The following is a 16,364-nucleotide window of genomic DNA, read 5'->3' on the forward strand; positions in this document are numbered from 1 at the left end:
GCTGTAGTCCCCAGCTTTAAGTTTCTGCATTTGTTGAAATACCTTCAGGAAGTAATTCAGTTATTTCACTCTGCAGGGTGACAAAAGGTGATATGACACACCAATTTTTTTTCTTAATGATAAAACTGTAGGAACCAAAATGCTCTCTTTCTCCTCCTCCCTCCATGACACCTCATAAAACTGCTTCCAGAAAGAACTAGTCATACTTTTGAGTTTCTTTTATCAAACTCATACCTGCAGGTGTTGGGAAAGACTGCTTTCCCTTTGTTTAACCACTTTAGTATGACTAATTCATGAACACACAGGAGCAAGGCAATTTGCTCCTCAATTTTCCATCTCGGGTATGCAGCAGCAGCATGCATTCTGAGTCATGCGGAGTCCACTCTTCAGAATGTGTGTTGTTAGCTCAGAGGGGCTAATAATCAAATTAGGCTGCTAACAAATGGCAATTTATAATGCTGAAACTAATGAGAGGTCAAAGAACTAAACTCTGCAAGGAGTTTTAATTATCTTGTTCTTTGTGACTCCGCAAGAACATTTTTAAAGGAACACTGGCACAGTATTCAACCGGTACTTTTAGTTTCATTAAGATTTACATAACTTATTACATAAGTGGAAAATACGCACTCGCTTTCCAAGTAAAACAGGGATCTAAAACATTCTTTTCAGGGTTGGAAAGCAAGCACTGTTTTGGCTTGATGTTCAATTAGAATACCATTCATGGAATCCTTTGATTCCCATAGCACTGATGAATGGAGAAACACAGAACCTCTCTACAAGGGAAATCTCTAGATTGGACAGAATATAGATACTGAAGAACTGTAGTAAACAAAACAATAATTTTTTCTTTCCTTGCTTCCTGTGCCATTTCACTTATTTTTTACTTCTTTTTTTCCCAGTTTGTTTGTGTTTATTGATGCTATGATGCTTAGGTCTTGACCACAAAGTTCTGCAGTGGGTACAGCTGTTACTTCTGCTACTGCTTCTTGGTCTTCAGCTTCTCCCATGCTTGCTAAGTGCATGCCATGTGTTTTCTTGGTCTGAAGATCCAGAAGTTGTACTTCTTGCCCTTGTAGAATTTTCTGAGGTTCATCCTTCTGAGTGTGGTTAATAATGGTGAGAATGCAGGCAATGGATTTGCAAACAACTCAGATCTTTGGAGAGCTTGGATGCCATAATGCTTGCCACTTTGGTGACATGAAGCTGGACCAACTCCAACTTCAGGGCATCCAGCTGTTTCAGCTGCTCCTTTTTCTTGCCAGAAAGATCTAACTTTGTCAATGGCTACACAAGCCACCACCACCTGTTCTGAGGAAAAGAGCTTTTTTTACTTCTTATTTGTACTTTGCTCTGTCACATGTACATCTACACACTCCACCACGACCACCACACCCACCATTTCTGCAGGTCAAAATTCTCTTCATCTTTCATGGCTTAACTTCTTTTTGGGCTGTGTTTGAGGTGGATTTGTTTATTTATTTTTTGTTTGGAGGGGAGTGGCAAAATTGATTAACCAAAGAAAGTTACAATATCAACTGAATGTGGAATCTCTCATGCAAAAATAAAAACAAAAAGCTGTTATCCTTAAGCTAGAGAAAAGATTAATTCAGAAGCATTGGAGATGTTAGCATCAATAGACTGTGATCACTGCTGGTCTGGAAAGGCTTTTGCTACCAAAATGGTTAATTGTTCAAAGGTAATGTTCACCCATGAAGCCTACTTAAAGCCAAAGAATGCATCTGGGCAGGGAGTTTTCTTTTATCAATAACTGTGTCAATAAAACAGCAAATGGAACACAGGAAAATCAAGCATGTCCATATCATCAGGGTAGCAAAACAACTAGCCCAGAGCATTGAAGGGTCTGGATTTTTAACTAGATGCCCTTATTGTTAAAAAAAGAAATGTTAAAGTATGAAAGCAAATCCAACAAGGAAAATGGGACCAATGCAAACAACAAAAACTTTCTTCTTCAAAAGGAAGACAAAATCTGGAAATTCTTCTGCTAAATTTGTCATCATCACATTTTGCCATGTGACATTGCTTCATTGTTTGTTTAAATTGTTAACTTAATTGCTTTATGAGGCAGTGTAGCTTAAAGGTTAAGACCATGAGCCATAGAGTCAAATTAAATCCCAGTTCCATCACTTACTAGCCACATAGTCTTGGGTAGGTCACATATTTCTTTTTTTTTTTTTTTTTTTTAAAGATTTTTTATTTATTTATCTGAGAGAGAGAATGGGAGACAGAGAGCATGAGAGGGGGAGGATCAGAGGGAGAAGCAGACTCCCCGCTGAGCAGGGAGTCCGATGCGGGACTCGATCCCGGGACTCCAGGATCATGACCTGAGCCGAAGGCAGTTGCTTAACCAACTGAGCCACCCAGGCGCCCGGTCACATATTTCTTTCTAAGCCTCAGCATCCTCATTTGTAAAGCTGGGATAATAGCAAGGCAGCAAGAGTCCAAGCTTTGGAGCCAAAATGCTTGGTTTCAAGTCCTCTGCTCCACCACTTACTAGCTGTGTGACCTTGAGCAAATTGCCTAACTTCTCCATAGCTCAGTTCCCCCCCTTTAATAAAGTAGGGCTCATTGATTGTCAGGACCTCACAGGGTCATTGTGAAAATTACAGAATATGTATAAAACACTTGATAAGAGCTTAATAAATGTAAGTCATTAGTACCTACGTACTAATGAGTGAATGAGTAAATGAATGAAAAACTTTTAAGCTCAGTATAGTAAGTGTTCAATAAATGCTAGCTTTTGTTATGTGTTTTCCTTTTGACTCTCCAACTAGCTTTTAAATTCCTAGAAGACAGGTCTTCTATTTTTTTCTTGATACTATATTGTTTAGCACTGTGTTATATGCAAATAAGAGTGGCTCAACAATAGCCAAAGGAAAGAGTAAAGAAACAAGTCCTCATGCAAAAGTAGAAACTCAAATATCCGAACTGTAGACTCACAAGCCATGAATAGATTGGGTTTATTAAAATTGATGGTACAGGTCAGATAACATTTTGGCAATTTATAAATATCATCAAGAAATAATTTGGCATTCAATTTCTTAATTGTGTAGGGGAGGAAAAATCATTTTCTTTCTACACTTCTAGGTTCGTGGCTACACACTAATATTTGATGACCACGACTATATTATAGCAATTTTTGAAGCCGGTGGAACCCACCTCTATAACAGTTGTGTAGATATAGAAAAGCAGAAAGAAAAAGTGAAAGAAGAATTTAGCTGAAGTAGCTAATCTGCCCCAGACCCAAAGAGTGAAGCTGCAGCCTGAGAGGTAAACACTGCAGTTAATTGGAGCATTTTTTTAAAAGATATTTATTTATTTATTTTTATTTATTTATTTATTTATTTATTTATTTATTTATAAGAGAGAAAAGAGAGAGAGAGTGCAAACAGGGGGAGTGGGTGAGGGAGAAGGAGAGGGAAAGAGAGAATTCCAAGCAGACTCCACGCTGAATGCAGAGCCTGACTCAGGGCTCAATCTCATGACCCTGAGATCATGACCCAAGCTGAAACCAAGAGCCAGCTACCCAACCAACTGAGCCATCCAAGCACCCCATAACTGGAGCATTTTAATACCAGAATAAGGTAAAAAAGAAAAAGGAAAGAGAAGAAAGAAAGAAAGAAAGAAAGAAAGAAAGAAAGAAAGAAAGAAAGAACAGAAAGAAAAGAAAAGAAAAGAAAAGAAAAGAAAAGAAAAGAAAAGAAAAGAAAAGTAATCCAGTAATAGAAGAACAGAAAGATTCAAGGAAAGGGACTGATTTACAAGAAAAGGTGAAAGGGATTTAAAATGTGGCCTAAGTGATCACTAAGCAGGGGTGTGAGAACAGTTTATAAATGTTTGAATCATATACTATGATTCAAAAAGGAGAAGGAATTTGTTAAATAAGAACAAGGAGGGATAATTAGACATTAAGAGAATATAATTGACCAAATTCTCATTTCATATAAGTCAACCTAAGCATTTCTGCTCTGCATATCCTATGCACCTTTTGCCCTAAGGGATATGCTCTGATCTTCCCCTCCCCAAAAGAGGCCTGAGCATCACTCTAATGTTTATGTCTTTGTTCACACACACTCTTCTGAAGGGAAACAGAATATGCCACTTGAAAATGTGCCTCTTTGGGCGCCTGGGTGGCTCAGTTGGTTAAGCAACTGCCTTTGGCTCAGGTCATGATCCTGGAGTCCCGGGATCGAGTCCCGCATTGGGCTCTCTGCTCGGCAGGGAGTCTGCTTCTCCCTCTGACCCTCCTCCCTCTCATGCTCTCTGTCTCTCATTCTCTCTCTCTCAAATAAATAAATAAAATCTTTAAAAAAAAAAAAAAGAAAATGTGCCTCTTTAACATAAGGATTATTTTGAGCTGATTGTTTTTGAGGCTACAGACACAGGAGAATCTCTGAAGACAGAATAGAAGTTGCCTTTTTGTTAGGAAAATTTACATTTATAAGGGAAATCGCCATTTGTAAGTGTCTGCCTCTCTCTACCCGGAAGATAAGGATGACCATAAATCACCAGAGAATTTTACCAAAGGAAAAGGCACAATTTAAATCTGCATAACAAACCTTACTTACCCTTGTTTACTGCACTTTTCCTGGTAACCTCACATAACTGCCTCTCCACCCACCATGAGATTTTCTTCTTGTCTTTAGATAAAGATCATATTTAAAGTGGTAGCTTGGGCCACTTTGGGGGATTTGACTTGCTGTTCCTGGGTCTCTCCCTATGTATACAGGAGGTATACATTTTATCAAACATCTGTTGTTTTTCTCTTATTAATCTGTGTTTATTACAGATGGGTCTCAGCCAAGAACCTAGAAGGGTAGAGGAAAAATTATTTTTCCTCCCTTCCACCTCTTGGGAGTTACCCAGGACAGTGTGCCTGTTGTGACTTCTACATCCTTTCCAAAATTAGAGCTAGATTCCCACTCCCCCAAGGGAAAGCCCATAGATCTAGTAGCCTTAATACCTTAAGAGCATTATAGAAGAATCTGCACTGGAGCTGAGAAGACCTCCATTTTGAGGAGCTGAGAAACTGATTGGCAACAGGGTCACACTCTGGCAAAACTGACAGTAGTAATAATGAAGAATAGTCAGAAGAAAGGCAGGTAGGGACAAGGGGCCCCATCCTAAGAGGAAACCACCCTTAAAAGGATTTTATACCACCGTGGAAGGAGCCCTCCACCCTTTACCACATGAACAACTACCTGATAGGTAGATGAACGTGTGGATAAAAATCTGATTGGGTGACAGGTGCATGGAGGGTTAATCAGATTAAAACAGCCCACCAACAAGCCCATAAAACCCCTAGACTTAGAAATTCCAGTGGCAACCCCCTCGGGTCCCCTTCCTCTTCAGGAGCTTTGTACTATTGCTCAATAAACTTAGCTTTACTTTCGCTCAATAAACTTTGTTTTGCTGCCCACCACTCTTCGTCTGGTCTACCTCTTCATTCTTCACAGTGGTGTAACCAAGAACCATGGGCACTAAAGAAAAAAAAAAAGCTTCAACAGTAAAACTTTTCTTCAGCAATCTTTTTGTTCCACCCCCAGGTCCAGATTCTCAGACATCTCAGAATATATAAGTAGGTCCTTCCGGTAAGAGGAGAAAGGGATCAAATGAGCAGCATCATATATGGAATATCTTAATATGTTAGATCTGAGAGCAAGGATGGTGATCACTTTAAAAAAGCATTGTACTGGGGCACCGGGGTGGCTCAGTCGGTTATGCGTCTGCCTTTGGCTTAGGTCATGATCCCAGGGTCCTGGAATTGAGCCCCACCTCAGGCTCCCTGCTCAGTGGGGAATCTGCTTCTCTCTCTCCCACTCCCCCTGCTTGTGCACTCTCTCTCTCTGTCAAATAAATAAATAAATAATCTTTTTAAAAAAGAGCACTGTGCAGAAAGAAAAATGTTTAAATCAAATGCAAGAATTATAAAGTTAGAATTTTAGACACTGGGGAACCTGAGTGCTGAGCTCTTCAAGGGAAGAGGAACACCATCAGTAAACTTCAGCTTACCACATTAGTCACTCTGTAGAGGAGGAAAAATAATTTTCCCTCTCCCCTTTTAAGTTCTTGGCAGAGCATCCCCCTCATAATAAAAGACAAATTAACAAAAGAAAAACATATCTAATAACATGTATACCTCCTATAAAAATGGAAGAGACCCAGGAAAACTGACTAATTCACCCAGATGGCCCAAGCCACCACCTTAAATACCATCTCCAGCTAAAGACAAAAAAAAAAAAAAATGTGGGGATAAGGGGAAGCCAATTATGAGAGGTTACCAAGAAAAGCACAATAGACAAGGGTAAGGTTGTTATGCAGAATTAAGTCAGTGCCTTTTACACCAATAAAATTCTTTTGTGATTTATAGTCATCTTTCTCTTCCTGGTAGAATGAGGGAGACACTCTTACAAATGGAGATTTCCCTTATAAATGTAAATTTCCCTAACAAAAAGGCAACTTCTACTCTGTTTTCAGAGATTCTCCTGTGTCTGCACTCTCTCAAAAATAATCAGCCCAAAATAATACTCATGCCAAAAAGGCATTTTGAGGTAGCAAATTTTGCTCCCCTTCACCACATTAGTGATTCTAAACTGCTGCCTCCAAATCCCACACTGATCAATGACACCTGAGAATACCAGGATACTGGCACAATAGTACCCTCTTCGGGCCCCCTGACAATTCAGAAACATTAATCTGTGAGTGATTTACAGAGCCTACTAAAGATCTGTCATTGCAGGATAGCAGTTTGTAACTTTAGATGCTCAACATTTTATTCGGATTTAAATAAGGATCCACATATACCACCTGTACTTTCCCTCCTGGTCCTTTTATGGTTTCCTGATAACTCACTTTACTATGGACTTTCATGATTTTAGAATGCTGTTTAATCAGCCAAAAATTTCCTGACTGAAAGAATTATTAAGTTAAAAAATGTGTCATAAGTGGCATAACTTAAGACTCAAGCTAGACTGACTGAGAAGCAGAAACGCAGAGTAAGGGCTTAAAATAATACCACTTAATGGATGACCTGAATCATTGCTGGGTCTTTTCCATCTATATGTTTTATATAATAAAATAGCACTATACTTTCCAAGGAATTTCACAGTCCCATAGAAGATTCCTTTTCATTGAGTTTTAATTTGGGTTTAATATAGAACATATTTGAATGTCTTCCTTGTCAGGCAAATAGTGTTTCTATAAGAAGTGGATAAAGGATTAATTTCTTAGAATATGAATTGCTATAGTGAATCGCTGTTGCTTTTGTCTGTCCAGCGCTTTTTGCCTCCTTCACTTAGGAGTAGAATCCTTCTTTCCTATGGGGAGACAGTCCATGACTTTAATCTTGCCCTGGGCATAGGGGTGGTCTTGTGACATAGGAGTTTTCTTATGTCCCAGGTCTGTCAAATCTCTGGTCCCAATGACTGGTCCAGGGATGAGCACATGATTCAAATCAGGTTAGCCAAGGTGCTTCAGTTGAAATCTGCATGCAAATATGGGGTGGCTGATGGTCATCCTGCCATGCCTGTGGAGGGGAACTGTATGAGAATGAAAGCAAGCAGAAGTGATGCATAGAAAGAGAGTCAGAACTAGATCCAGTTGTGCCTGGAGCTAATTGAAATCCTTCTTTGACTTCACAGGTACATAACTAATACATTATCTCTCTTTCTCTCTCTCTTTTTGCTTAGGTTAGTTTGTATTTGGCTTCTGATACTTGTAACCAAAATATTTCCAAGTAACACATTTCCACATTTTACACAGAAAAATGAATTAAATATAGAGGAATACCTTATTTTATGTAATTCGTATCTTTTTCAGAAGTTGGGAGTAAATAAGTGTTGTGAATCAAATTATATGAAGGGTAGTAGAATATGCTAACCCAAAATATGCCTCTTTGGCATAAGGATTATTTTGTGCTGATTATTTTGAGAAACTGAAGACACAAGAGAAGCTCTGAAAACAGAGTCCCTTTTGTAAGGGATATTTACATTAGAAAAGGGAACTGTGGGAGAAAGACAGAGATTATTAGAAATCACTTTTTACCTGAGAGACTTATTTGCATAGCAGGGCAAACTTTGTTTACCATACGCATTCTTTTCTCACATTCCTATCAATTGCTTTCTCCCTTTGAAGCTCCAGACCCCTATCTCTTTCCTTTCCATAGGATGGTATATAAGCTTCAATTGCCTGGCTGCCTTTTGAGTCTTACAGCTTAGTGGATCTCCCATACATACTTATGTGCATACATAATTTATATTGGTTCTGTTTCTCCTTTTAATCTTTATATTACATGGGGGGAGGAAGTCTCAGCCAAGAACCTAGAAATGTAGAGGGAAAATTACTTTTCCTCCCCTACACATACTACAGACAATCCCCAACTTACAATGGTTTGAATTATAAATTTTCCACTTTACAATGGTGCAAAAGCCATACACATTCAATAGAAACTGTATTTTGAGTTTTGAATTTTGGATCTTTTCCCAGGCTAGTGGTATATAGTACAATACTCTCTTCTGATGCTGGACAGTGGCAGTGAGCCACAGTTCCCAATCAGCCACATGATCATAAGGGTATATAACCAATACACTTACAACCATTCTGTACCCATACAACCATTCTGTTTTTCACATTCAGTACAGTATTCAATAAATTATATGGGATAGTCAACATTTTATTTATAAAATAGGCTTTGTGTTAGATGATTTTGTCCAGCTGTAGGCTATGTAAGTGTTCTGAGCATGTTTAAGGTAGGCTAGGCTAAGCTATGATGTTCAGTAAGTTAGGTGTATTAAATGAATTTTCTACTTACAATATTTTCAATTTAAGATGGATTTATTAGGACATAACCACATCATAAGTTGAGGAAGATCTGTATATCAAAAAAAAAAAAAAATACATTGTGAAAAGTAGATTTGTTGGGAATCTTTCAGAGTAAAGATTTTTTGTTGTTGTTGTTTTGTTGTTGTTTTTTTAAGGACAGACATTATAAACCAATAAACCAAATGGAAAGGTATAAGTAACTCAGTGATCCTGGGAGAGCTATTCAGTTGGCTTTCATGATCCTGGAAAGATAGCAATGACTTTAGTGATTTTGTGACTTCCTGGGTTTAATTCTTACCCTTGTAGGTTTAGAAATTTAATTTAGTGAGTGCATTAAGATAGGATCTGTCCCTCAGGGAAGGACTGACATTAAGCAAGCTCACAAAGACTAAAATAGAAAACAAAAAAATGCCAATTGATTAATGAACAATGAGAAGGACACTCATCCATTGGACCAGAATCCTTGCACCATCAGTCTTTGCATTTTGTTCTTTAGGGCAGAATCTTGATTCAGTCCACATATGCTTTTTATAGGCCTGTGGTATAGTATACATAAAGTTTGGAATTAGATATCAATGTGAACAAGTTATTGAACTTTACATAAAAATCTAGACAAACCAGAATACATACCAACACTGCTTCCTCCTAACATGGCATTAATTGCCTGAATCTGAGTAGGGCCTGAGCCCTTTGTATGGGACATGGACTCTTCAATATACTAAAATCTTTATCAGGCTCTTTTTTTTCATTTATATCCCTTTCCTGGCCTATACAGGCATTTGGGTTTGATACATTTAGAAAAAAAAAGCTAAACATGAAGACAACAAGCTCATTCTTTCTCTCTAGCCACAGAGATTGGTTCAACAGTGGGAATGTAAGTGAAGCCAATATAATTAGAATGAATCTCAGGAGTTTTTCTGGGAATACTGGGGCAAAGATACTCACTGTTATTTTCTGCTGAATATGACAAAGGAAGCATGTATGTCTGGGTGCTGTTGACAGCCATTCTGGGACTATATGGAAAGCAAGTCTTATGATGGCAAACTAGGCCAAAGGAGACAGCAGAGCTGCCAAAAGAAATAGGGTCCTTTGGGGTTTGATACAGCTGCAAGATCAAGACTTAACTGAAGCTACGCTGGAATTTTCAGGTACATAGGCATCATTATTTAAACCAGTTTGATTTGGGTGTAAAGGGAACAAATATGCCATCCCAAAATATGCTTTTTGGGCATAAGTATTATTTTGGGTTGATTATTTTTGAGAGGTTGCAGACACAGGAGAACCTCTGGAAAGAGCATAGAAGTTGCCCTTTGTTCGAGAAATCTACATTCACAAGGGTTACTCCACTTGTAAGGGTGTCTCCCTCTTTGTACTAGACTATTTAGGTGACTAGATCTCTAGAAACTTATGAATGGAGAAGTCAGCCACTTAAATCTACATAACAACCATATGCTTGTCTACAGTGTATTTTGTGATACCCCCCCATAAATGGATCCCCCAATCCTCAATATCTTTTGTCTTTATCTGGAGATGGTATTTAAGGTGGTGGCTTGGGCCATTTGGGGTGTTACTTAGTTTTCCTGGGTTTTTCCCATTTGTATAGGAAGTATACATGGTATTAATCTTCTGTTTGCTTTTCTCCTGTTAGTTTTTCTATTATAGGGGTCTCAAGCAAGAACCTAGAGATAAAGGAAAAATTATTTTTCCTCCCTTATAGGTAATTTGCCACAAACAAGTATTCCAATATGTGAAAGATTCTTTTTTTTCCCCAATAGAATATCTAGCAAAACCATTGTTACTCATGAGAGTGTGGCAAATCCTTTAGAAATCCTAAGGAGGAAAAAGATTAAGAATTACTACTGTAAACGACAAGATATAGTAATATTAGGGTTCACTTACTGAATCCCACTTTTAGTCCCACCTTTATAAGATTGTACCTAGTTCACCTGGGTTAGACTTTTGGATCTTCCCAAACTCTTTAGCCTTCACAGTCAACTTCTTGCTTTGTCCACACATGACTAGTCGTATCTCTTTTTATAAAGATTTAACATTTGAGTTCAATTATATCAATCCAATCTCCAAAGTTTGGGTGAGATAATTTATAAGCTTATTCTTTCACTGTGAATAAGAGGAATATATATGGCTGCATTGGCATGTAATCTACTTACACAGGATATTTTTAAATCCAGGAATATATCTGTTATGTAAAGAATTATTTTTGGCAGCTCTAAGGATCTGAAATATAGATAAAAATCATGAAAACACAAAAAGATCTTTCTTTTTTTAAAGATTTTTTATTTATTTGTGAGAGAGAGAGAGCACAAGCAGGGGGAGTGGCAGGCAGAGGCCAAAGCAGGCTCCCTACTGAGCAAGGAGCCCGATGCAGGACTCGATCCCAGGACCCTGGGATCATGACCTGAGCCAAAGGCAGATGCTTAACCAACTGAGCCACCCAGGCATCCCAAAAAGCTCTATGAAGCCCAATTACATGTAATAAAGTTCTTGCAAAACTGTACATTGCTTCTGCCAGAGGGCCCATCCTCAGTTCCTTAGAGCTGTTTACTTTTATTTTGTACAGTTTTGAAAAAAACTGATTTATTAGGCTATAAAATTTAGAAATAATAAATCAGAAGTGTGTGTGGAGGTAGTATTGTTAGAACTAAGCCCTTGAAGAAAGGGAGGGAGAGAGGAAGGGAGAAAGAGAGACTGAGAAACAAAAGAGAGAGAGACTCAGAAGCCACAGCATTATCATTGAGCCAAAGAAGCTCATATACAAGAACTGACTCTGAAAGTAATACAGTATCATGCATAGGGTAGTACAATCACTGGTATTCAATTTGATAAGCCTGATTAACCTGAAAGTTAAATTATGTTCAGTAACATTTATTTAAGAAGACATATAACTATGCTATATATTTTAGAAGTATTTCTTCTCAAAGAATTAAGCCATGGTTTTCAAAGAAATATACTTCAGTTATAACAAATGACATAGTTTGAGCATATATTAAGAGCTAAATATATAAGATCCTTGTAAATCCACTTTGCTTTCTTGTGGATACCATGCCTACTAAATGACAATTTGAGTGTGTGTGTTTGTGTGTGTGTGTGTGTGTCTGTTGGAAAAAAAATAATTTATGTAGAACATTATTTACCGGCAAAAAAGTTGTTAAGATGACCTTATTTTCAACTATAAATTAGGACATATAACCTGATAGAAGATTTTTTTCCAATTCACAAGTGTATTTATGTGAATAGTCTTGCAGATGCATAAAAACAAAATAATTACCCCTAATTTAAAATAATAAAATGAGGGCTGTCTGAAAGAAATATTGGAAGTGTTCTGTATGTAATATAATCCCTCACCAACCACATTCTACCATGCAAGAATTTACTTTGGCATAACTTCTAGAGCCACAGGGATTTGGTTTATGTTAGTCACTTCTGTTGAAGATAATTTTAAAGGAAGGGAGTGTGGAATTGGTAAGAGAAAAAAGGTGACAAATGGTTATTTGAGGAAGAGTAAGGGTTTTACAGTGCAGCCATAAGAGAAAGGACTTGAACCCTGACCTTGGAACTGCATTAGTTAGCCAGGAAAGAACTAAGATATATGAAAATTTTCTCTAGTATCATAATGGCATCTGGAAACAGGGAGGTAACTAGATTGATTTTTAAAAGAATCTTAAAATCAGAAAAGCACATAACATTTAGTTGGAGGGAAATGTCTACACACACACACACACACACACACACACACACACATCAAATTGTCAGTAGGAATATTATCTACAAAAAAGCAAAATGTCTAATAAAGGCCAGGGGTAGAACCAAATTTTACTGGCCTGAGGTTTGGAAGTCCCTGTTTTAGAAAAAGAACAAAAAATTATAAATACAAAATTGATACAAAATGCACAGCAGTCTGAATCAAAAGCAAATAAATAGCCTGCTTTTGTAAATCCTAAAAAAGCATAACCACCTGAACAAACACATCGCTATTGTCCCTTCCAAGATTTGGAAGTTTTTCCTAAAAATGAGGAGCCCTGAAGCATAAGCTTCATTAGTTTCATGGTAAATATAATTCTCCAGAAAGTAATGATAGATATAAATTAACTATATAGAGTCATTTATTATTAAGTGTGTATACCACAGTTAGTCAAACTCTGAAAACTGAGGACACAGTCTTTCAGACTGCCTAATCTGCCCAAGACTTCTGATACCAACTGCAAGGGAGCCACAGTCTAACTACAAACTTAGATGGCACAGTCCCCAAGACTGCTTTTACTTTTGACAACTGCAAGTTGTTGGGAATTCCCAAAAACCCTCCTCAAGTTTTATAAGTCACTACAAAGACTCATAGAACTCCCTGAAAGCTATTATACTCAGTTATGGTTTATTATGAAAAAAAAGGGGCACACAGATCCAGGAAGGGACTCATAGGGCAGGGTGTGGGAGGATTCCAAATGGAAAGCTTCCATTGTCTTCAAAATGCATTACCCTGTCACTAGCCATGTGTAACAATAACATGGAGTATTGCCGGCCCGGGAAGCTCACATAAGCTTTGTGTCCAGAGATTTTATTGGAGTTTCATTGCATAGGCCTGATTGATTGATTGATTGATTGATTGCCTATGTGTTGAGCTCAATTTCCAGCAGCCTCCTCCTGTCCACAGAGATCAGGCTGCTATCACATGGTCTGAGGAGCTCACCATAAGTCATTTCATTAACATAAACTATCAGGTGTGCCCAAGGGATCAACCGTTAATACCAAAGACATTCCTATCACTCAGGAAATTCCAAGGGTTTAGAGGTTACCTCCTAGGAGCCAGAGACTAAGGCCAAACCTCTCTTAGGACAAGGACGAATTCTTTACTACACAGTAAAAAATACCGTTGATGTACTCTTTAATGTTATTCCAATTTTATTTTTATGAATTTTTAAATATTCATAAGGGTTTATATGACTCCCCAATTCTGTTGTTTTTTTTTTTCTTGTAGGCTTATAAATTCCTCATCTTCATCATAGTTGCCTGATAGTGGGAGGGAAAATTATTTTGTCAATGTGATTTAGGTCATCTCTGCAAAATGTGATAATTTACAACTGTGACAAATGTCAAAACTGGATGGATGAATTGATTCTATTTTTGTATTACATTTGGAAATGACAGAAATACATTTAAAAATAAATGTAACGAAAGGAATTGATTGGCTCATGTGACTAGAATGTCTTGTAAGCAATATCTTACTTTAAGAATAGCTGGAATCAGAACTTGTGAAAATATTATCAAGACACAATTTCTTCCAGTTACTCAGATGTACTTTGACCATCAAAATTGACCATCATCAGCTTCAGAAGTTTACAGTCTCACAGTCTACCAGGAGAAAAAATGAATGACATGTTCTCATTCTGGATATTTCATATAAATGGAATCACATAATAAGTGGCATTTTGTGTGGCTTCTTTCAATTAGCATAATGTTTTCAAGATTTATCCATATTGTAACCTGAGTAAGTTTTTCATTCACTTTTATGCCTGGAAAATATTTCATTGTATGAATATATCACATTTCCTTTATCCATTTATCAACTGATGGACATTAAGGATGGTTTCTGATTTTTTACTATTATGAGTAATGTTGAGTCATGTACAGTTTTTGTGGAAACATATGTTTTCAATTCCCTTGAGTATATACCTAAGTGGAATTGCTGGGTCATATGGTAAATCTATGTGTACTTTTGTGAGAAACTGCCAACATATCTTCCAAAGCAGCTGCATCATTTTAAATTCCCACCACCAGTGTTCAATGGTTCAAATTTTTCCCCATCCTTGCCACAATTCTTATTGCCTGTCTTTTTTATTGTAGTTGTCCTGATGGGTGTGAAGTGGTATTAGCACACTGGAGTTTTAATTTGCATTTCCCTAATGACTAATGATATTGAGCATCTATTCATGGACTATATTGGCCATTTGTATATCTTTTTTGAAGAAAGGTCTGTTCAAGTCCCTTACCATTTTGTTAACTGTTTTTGTTTTTTTACCTTTTTGTCATTGGGTTGTAGGAATTCTTTCTATATATGCTGGTTATTAGACTCTTTTTAGATATATAATTTGCAAATATATTCTCCCATTCTGTGGATTGTCTTCTCACTTCCTTGTTAGTTACCTCTACAACACAAAAGTATTTTAAAAGTAAAATTTATCTATGTTTTTTCTCTTGTTGCTTGTGCTTTTGGTGTCATATCTAAGAAACCATTACCTAAACCAAAGTCACAAAGATTTATATGTATATTTTCTTCAGAGACTTTTATAGTTTTAGCTCTTACATTTGGATTGTTGATCCATTTTGAGTAAGCTTTTGTATATGATGTGACATACAGGTGTTTCTGTATATAAGTTCAGTTTTACTCTTAGATGTGGCTATCCAGTAGACCCAGCACCATTTCTTGAAATGACTATTAATCTTAATTAAATTATCATGGCATATTTGTGAAAATCATTTGACAAATATGTGAGAGTTTACCTCTGGAATCTCAATTCTATTCCATTGATCTATATGTCTGTCTTTATGCTAGTGCCACACAGTCTTGATTACTGTAACTTTGCAATAAATTTTTAAATCAGGAAGTGTTACTCTGTCAAATTTGTTCTTTCTCAATATAGTTTTGGCTCTTCTGAATTCCTTATGAATTTTAGTATCTGCTTGTCATTTTCTCCCAAAATCACAACTGGGATTTTTATTGGAATTGCATTGACTCAGGATAGATTTGGGGAGTAGTGCCATCTTAACAATATTAAATCTTCCAATCCATGAACATGTCTTTCTATTAATTTAGGTCTTCTTAAAGTGCTTATAATAATGTTTTGTAATTTTCAACATGCAAATCTTGCACCACTTTGATTCAATGTGCTCTTAAGTATTTTATTCTTTTTAATGTTATGAATTGAATTATTTTCTTAATTTCATTTTCAGATTATAATTACTAATGGATGAAAATACAAATGATTTTTGTGTATTGATCTTGTTTACTGCAATCTTACTAAACTCACTTATTAACTCCAGTTTTTTGCATGTATGTGATTCCTTAGCATTTCTCTATGCAAAATTGCATCTTCTTACAATAGAGGTAGTTTTAGTTCTTCTTTTCCAATTTGGTTATGTTTTATTTATTTTTCTTACTGAATTTCCCTGCCTAGAAACTCTAGTACAATGTGGAATAGAAGTGGTAAGAATGGACACCTTTGCCTTCTTCCTGATCTTAGGGGGTAAGCATCTAGTCTTTCACTATTAAGTATGATATTATCTGTAGGATTTGCATAGATACTCTTTATCAGGTAGTGAAAGTTCCTTCTATTCCTAGGTGTTCAGTTTTTTTTATTATGAAAGCATGCTGGATTTTGTCAAATGTTTTCCTACATTTATTGAGATGCTCATGTGGGTTTTTTTTTTTTTTGTCCTTTATTCTATTAATATGGTGTATTACATGGATTGCTTTTTGCATATTTAACCACTTTTGCAACCTGGGATAAACCCCA

The 16,364-nt window shown here is 36.8% G+C and overlaps 1 pseudogene; it reads right to left on the bottom strand.

Moving 5' to 3' along the window:
* Positions 1-928: 928 nt before the first annotated feature.
* On the bottom strand, positions 929-10,854 carry LOC118522372 (large ribosomal subunit protein uL29 pseudogene; annotated as a pseudogene).
* Between the last annotated feature and the right edge of the window lie 5,510 nt (positions 10,855-16,364).

The sequence above is a fragment of the Halichoerus grypus genome, chromosome X, assembly GCF_964656455.1.
Source record: "Halichoerus grypus chromosome X, mHalGry1.hap1.1, whole genome shotgun sequence".
NCBI lineage: Eukaryota > Metazoa > Chordata > Mammalia > Carnivora > Phocidae > Halichoerus > Halichoerus grypus.